Raw genomic sequence first — 7,023 nt, 5'->3', positions numbered from 1 at the left:
TCCACAGCCTAGAAAGCCAGTGCTTCTCATTCCTAGCCAGATTTTTGGCTGCCTCTTCGGCTGCCTCTTTAACACTCCTGGTTGCTTCTTTGTAAATCCATTTTCTTCCTCAGCAAAAGTGCCAAAATGAAGCTTTCATGCTCTTTGGAAGGGCTGCCTTTGCCAGTGAGGTTTCTTTTCTTTCTTCTTTCTTTTTCTTTCTTCTTTCTTTCTTTTTTCTTTCTCTCTTTCTCTCTTTTTTTTCTCTTTCTTCCTTTCCTTCCTTCCTTCCTTCCTTCCTTCCTTCCTTCCTTCCTTCCTTCCTTCCTTCCTTCCTTTCTTTCTTTCTTTCGAAGTTTATTTGTTTTTGAGAAAGAGCATGAGCTGGGAGGGGCAGAGAGAAAGGATCCCAAGCAGGCTGCACTGTGGTGTCAGCACAGAGTCCAACACAGGGCTCGAACTCACGAACTGCAAGTCCATGTGACCTGAGCCAGAATCAAGACTCGGAAGCTTAACCAGCCCACACATCCTTACTAGTGAGGTTTCTGAGAAGTGACTGCTGTTCCCCAAATCAGAGGAAGCTGTGCTGGAAACACCGCCGTTCTTCAGGCTTTCTTGTTCTGGAGAGATCCAGAGTGGTCACAGGCATACTAAATCCTGCTTCCTGAGCCAGTTCCTCCCTCCACTTCACCACATCCCCACCTGTACAGTCATTTCAGGTGCCAACACGACTCATTTGCTCTGATCTTTTCGTTCCCTGAGCTGTTTAAATGTCCTGTGAAAGTATTCTTCCTTTCTTTGATCATCATCTAACAAACTGGGGGAAATATTTGTGAAACAGCCAGGAGACCACGTGGTATGGTTGAGAAGAATGGCCTGAGAGAAGACCACATCTTTAGGCTTGGTTTCCTCCTCCGGAAACCGATTGGACAAGGGAACCACTCCCCTGCCTGGAGCACCGGTGTCAGGCCAGGTACTGTGCACAGGCTGCAATAGCCACGACCTCGCTCAGTCCTCCCAGAGCATCTGGGGCAGTCGGAACTATTGTCCTCCTGTTTTAAGGTAAGGAAACCAAGACTCGGAGCAGCGAGGTCACACGGAAGAGGCCAAGTCGGCACTCGAAAAGCAGTCTCTGACGCCGCAGTCTGTCCCCTTGACCTTGTTGCTGAAGCGATTTAGTGACCTGTGCAGCGCTCTGCAACAAGACGGGCCCCTCCAGGTGGGTTCTTGTTCACAGACGCTCACTGCCAGTCGGAGGACCCAGGGAATGTGTCTTAAGCCCTCTCGTGGGCACGGAGCATTGCAGACAGAACAGAACGGAATGAAGAGCAACCTTGGCCCTCAGGAAGCCTCACCAGTCTTTCTTAGACCGCTAAATGAAGACAGATTCTGGCCGCACCTCCTCTGCCACGAGGCCTCGGGTAAGTTATCTCCTCATCAGTAGAACAGAAATGACCCTTGCCCCTCAGGTGTGCTGGCGACACTGGTGACCCGGATTCCCTGTACACAGCACATGCCCAGGACATGACGATGGAGTTCAGAGAGAAAATGCAAGCATTGGCGATAGCTGTCATCTTCCTGACTTTCAGGAACCAGGCCAAGGACTCTTAAGCTAGGATCCACTAGAAGTCCATGAACCTGTAAAACTGCCTGCAGAATTCTGTATTTTCGTATTCTCATGATTACTCACGGGTTAACGTCTACTTAATGCTTACTGTATGATAGGTTCTGCATACACTATCTCACTCAGTAACCCTGTGGGAGTGAGTGCTGCTGTTACTTCCACGTGATGTCTGTGCATTTTGAGGTCCGCACATCTAGGAGTGACAGAAGCCGAGAGGGAGCCCATCGGCGGCTCCACAGCCTGGCCTCTTACCGCGGCACCGTTGCTTTGACACGTTGCTGGGAGCAGGGAAAGACTCTCCAGGCACTCACGATGCAGAGGGGTCCACGAGCCATACATCTGAATGAAAGGAGAAGAAAGTCGAGGCCGTTTGCCAGTGTTGCCTCAGGTAAGACAGTTTTCTATTTCGTCCTTCCCTCGCTTCCCTGCTGTGGGTGCTGAAGCCCCAGTGCACTGGATTTGCAGAACTCTAGGAGCCACTCCTGTTCCAGAAGGCCAGAGGAGCAAGTTCCTGGGGGGAGAGAGAAACCCGTTTTCCCGGCCAATACCTTCTGGAAAGGGCTGCAGCAGGAGGGTGTCTGTACTGGTTCCACTTCACGGTCACTCCTTTCAGACCGCGGGTCCACACAGCTAGTGGCGTGGCATGATCATAACCCCGAGGGACCACTGCCCTGCTGGCATCTCAGGCACATGGCAGTTCTGTGCTTAGAGTCACGTGAGGCAATGGGACGATAAGGGCAAGACCAGATCCTCTGCAGGTAACCCTCAGACTGAATAGATCTGCACTTTGGGGGTAAAATCACTAGGGGGCAAATCATCACATTGGATGGGGTCCCTTAAAGAAAGGCTTTGGGGACGGATTCCTCTGAGCTTAGAGCTAGGAGATCACTTACCTTCCTGTTCAGTTGGTGTGCATTCTTCTACTGGTAAGAAATGCTCCATTTTCTGCTGTTTTTCTCTTTGCCCTGGCTGTGAGGAAACCCCTTGTGTTTGATACTGTGCTTTTCCTCCGTCAGGGTTTCATAATAAAATTCTTACCTGCCTCACCCAATGTCAGTCATTTTGTTTGGTGTTAATGTGCTTGGACATGTCTCGAGTCTTTCCAAACTGCCTCGAGTCTATTTTGGAGAAGCGGAGAGTGAAGAAAGGGCTGCTTATGTGGTACAGGAGGTGAGGCTGCAGAGAAGAGGGTCGTGTAGTTTCCAGGAGGAGGTGGGACTGGGGCGGCTCCGCATAGAGGGTGGGGCATTCCAGGTGGAGGCCGTTGGCACTAGGGCTGCTCTTATGTAGTGAACCCCTAGGGTACTTGAGAAATCTGCTTTTGGTTGGAAACCATGTCTTTCAAACAGCATAGGGACATCAGAAGGGAAGTTTTTCTGCTCAAGAACCCGGAAGAGCCAGAGGCAAGGTTATGTGGACAGAGTTGATGGCCACTTTCAGCTTGGCCCACGTGCCATCCTTCCCACCTCTCCCAAACACATAGCATCAGTGCTTTGACTGTGAGTTGGGGTGGCCCTTTGCTGTGGGACTGAAAAGAAGGGAGTCTCTCGGTTTTAATGTCCGCTCTATGTTCAGTCATTTGCCTAGTGATGTGGGCACAGGTTCTATGGTGACAGAGGTGACCTGTGGTTAGATCTTGGCACTGACGTAGCCTTGGGGAGCTGCTTAACCTCCAAGCCTGAATGAACTCCTCTGTAAAAGGATGACCATAGCACCCATCTATGGGTGGTACAGTCCATTCGAATTGAAAAATAGCACCCCAATAAGTAGTCCTTTTTTTATCTTTTTTCCCATGGTTCCTTGCCAAGGAAAAGACCCTGCCATGGCTACCAGGTGTTTCAGACTGTGTATCTTTGTCCCTGTTCCCCAGCGCCATATCCATCTCTCCCTTGGACTGCTGGACCAACCCAGAACAGTTTGCTTTTCACTGGGGTGTTTCCTGAGCTGCTAGATGTGCCCCCGGTGGGGGTGGGAATCCGAGTCTCTTCCCCAGAGGTGCGGACAGGAAGCAGTCTGTCCTAACATGGCGGCCTGCCGGGTATTGACGACCACAATACCCAAAAGTCACTGCGAGGAGGACCTTCTGTCATTGAAGATGGAAACAGGAGCCGTTAAAATCACACCTTGGGCCAGCGGGACCTGCTCTTACTCCGTAGACCACTGCAGTGGCTGCCTGCAGGGAGCTGCCCTCCTTGAGGCCAGGATGGGAGGGAGCACGGAAGGGCACCGTTGGGACAGGGTAGATCCATGTGTGCTTGAGCTGGGTGTGACACCAGCGAGGGGCTGCGGTGGGCTGAGAGAATCTTTGGTGAGAATTTGTTGGCTCATCCTTTGAAACCCTCTGACAGTTGTCCTATAATAAAGGAATGAGAGCAGTACTTGTTTCTTGGTGTGCCTGGCAGGACTTAAGTTCACATATATCCAGGGCTTGAGGACATTGACGGCTTGTGGTGCTCAGTATGTTGTTTCCTAGCTGGCAGTTCTGGCTCAGCACTTCCACTTTGTTAATGTACCCTAAGGAAATGACTAAGGATGTGCAGCCTTTTTTTATAACACTGAGAATTGGAAACAACCTAAATTTCCAACAATAGGGGAGATAGGCTGTGATGATTCATTCAAGGAATAGTATGTGATCATGAAATAGATTCTTTTAAGACAAGAATTTCAAGATAAACTATTGAGTGAATAAACATAGATTACAGAACAATAGAGAATGAGTTCATTTTGTAAAGTAAACTTTTTATTTTGGAATAATTTTAGGTTTACAGGAAGTTCCAGAGATAGTACAGAGAGTTTCTATATGCACGTCACCCAGCTTCCCTACTATTAGCATAATCGTGGTATTTACCAAAACTGAGAGATGAACGTTGGGACGTTACTAGACTCTGACTTTATTTGGTTTTTACCACTTCTTCCACTAGTGCCCTTCTGTTCCAGGATCCAACTCAATATACCACACTGCATTTAGTTGGGTTTTTTTTAAAGTATAGTACATAGAAAAGCATCTGGAAGATTATAGACAAAAAATATTAAGCATGATCATAGCTGAGTCATGGAACTAAAGGAGATTTTTATTTTTTTAAAGTTTATTTATTTAGGCAATCTCTGCACACAGTGTGGGGCTCAAAGTCATGACCCCGAGATCAAGAGCCACACACTCCACCAACCGAGCCAGCCAGGTGCCCCAGGAAATTTTTATTTTTAAGTTTTGCTTGGGTCTTCTAATATGTTATACTCTGTATAACATATCACATAATTAACAGCAACAACAACCAAAATGAATGCCTTCAGGCTAAGCTGATTACTCCTAGTATGGCTACTGTGGATTACTTACTCATTTGTCCTCTTTAGACTGAGCTCGGAAGAGGGGCCATGTCTGCTTCACCCCTCCTTCCCCAGCTTACAGCACAGGGTCAGGTGTGGGAGGAGGCACTGACATCTGGTTGAATGAAGGAGTGAAGTCAGAGAAGTTTACTGCTACCAACTCTCAGAGACTAACTAGTCTTGCACTCTTTCAGCTCGAGGAAACCCCAGTCTTATGTTTCCCCAGATTAGTCACCCTCAGCAGAAGTACAGGACCTGTTTGTAAAGCTTGCAGGCTCAGGGCTGACTCTCATGCCCATCACTGAATGAGTTGCTGTGGTCAGTTGGCCAGGCCTTTAGATGACATCCAAAGAAAAGTCAGGGTTCTCCTATTTAAAGGAGGGAGGATAAATGCTAAGCAGGTTACCTATATCAGAGCCAGCCCTCCAAACGGCATTTTAATCCCTGATGCTTTCCATCAGACTGTAAGCTCTTTGAGGAGGATAGGACCACATCAGTACATTGTGCTTGGTGTGGAGCAGAGGCCTAGTCGGTATATAAGTGAATAAACGTATTTGTTGGTAAACACAATTGTTTACTGGATAGTGTTTGAATCAGGATGATTTTAGTTGCAAGTAATAGAAGATCGACTTAACAATAAAGGAAGTTTTTTGGTTCGTGCAACCAGAAAGTCTAGTGGAGCCTGGCAGTCGGGCATGGTTTGATCAGAACTCCATTTCTCTGCTGCTGTCCTACCTCTGGACCCTCAGTATCATCCTCAGGCTGCCTTCTCTCAGTTCCTCGCTGCAGCGGTTCCAGACCTCACATTTGCACTGCACACCATGTGGAGCCACAGAGAAAATAGAATCTGTGTCCCAGCATTCTCAGCAAGTCCTAAGATTCACTGTGGGTTACATGAGTTCACCTGCCCACCTGTAGATTAACCCCTAGGGGCAGAGGTTGTTTAGTGGCTTAGCTCAGAGCATGTGTCTCACCCTTAGAATGGGGAGTAGGTGGGAGTAGAATCCGCTTCCCTGAAACTGTAAATTCCCAATGGGAATTGAGACTGGAGAAGGAAGAGCAGTCTAGATCGTGGGGAGACGACCTGGAGAGGTGACCAACAGGAATCCAACTCAACCGAATATGCTGACTTATGCAGCACAGACGAGGGCCCCAGGAGGAGGAGGACGCAGTGAGTGAGGGGTGCGGCAGTCAGAAGGGCGGCTTCACGGAGGAGAAAGGGGTGTGTGGAGAGGAGGGAAGGGCACCCCACAACAATATGTTGAGCATTTCCCACGTGCCAGATGTCACGCTAAACTCTGTATGCATCATCTCGATGAATCCTCACAGTGACCTGCAAGGTTGCTATCCTCATCACATCCATTTCACAGACAGGAAACAAACACGGATCTCACGGTAAATGTCGAAAGTGGGACTTCGACCCAGCTTGTCTGGCTCAGGAGCCACAATGCTAGTGAGTAAAGGGGGCCACTGTTGCCCAGAAGGTCTGTGCACCAGTGGAGTGGCCTAAGGTAGTGAAAAGTGGAAGCCGGCTTCCAGAGTCTCCTCTCCCAGCCTGTATCCTCTATCTGCTGTTGTGAGAAATTAAATGAGTCCAGATAGCGCTCTCAGCACCGAACCTGGCACGTGGTGGCCCTGCAGGAATTGAGGGGGTTTGTTATCAGAGTTGCAGCCTGTGAGACATGGGAATGCCAAACCCACCCAGTGGGGCCTTTGGGGTCCTGTCCTCTTCTACACCCTAATCTACACACCTTCTCCTCAGAGCAGCCAAGAGACAAAAAGGAAGTCATGTGACCTTTGCGGTGGGAGTGGGCCAGAGTCCCCCTCCCTTGGGGTGCTGGCTAGGCCTGATATGACCCCCTTGTAGGTCCCAGCCACCACTACCCCCTGCTGCTCCTCTGGTCTGAGGCCACCAAGGCTGGGCCCGGAGCCTCCCCTGCTTCTGCCTCAGGCTGGGGCGGGTGTGGGGAAAGCTGCAGAGCTACACGGACTCAGGCTGGAGCTGGGCCAGAGCCGCAGGCCACAGTGGCAACCGTGCAGTCCCTCACGTGCTCCAGGGAGACCAGCATAGCAGCACGAGTAACAGCACTGGGCAG

This window comes from Puma concolor, chromosome C1 (genome assembly GCF_028749965.1).
Source record: "Puma concolor isolate L17-30 chromosome C1, mPumCon1.1.hap2, whole genome shotgun sequence".
Classification (NCBI taxonomy): Eukaryota; Metazoa; Chordata; class Mammalia; order Carnivora; family Felidae; genus Puma; species Puma concolor.
The sequence above is the reverse complement of the archived record's forward strand: the minus strand, read 5'-3'. Positions refer to the sequence as shown.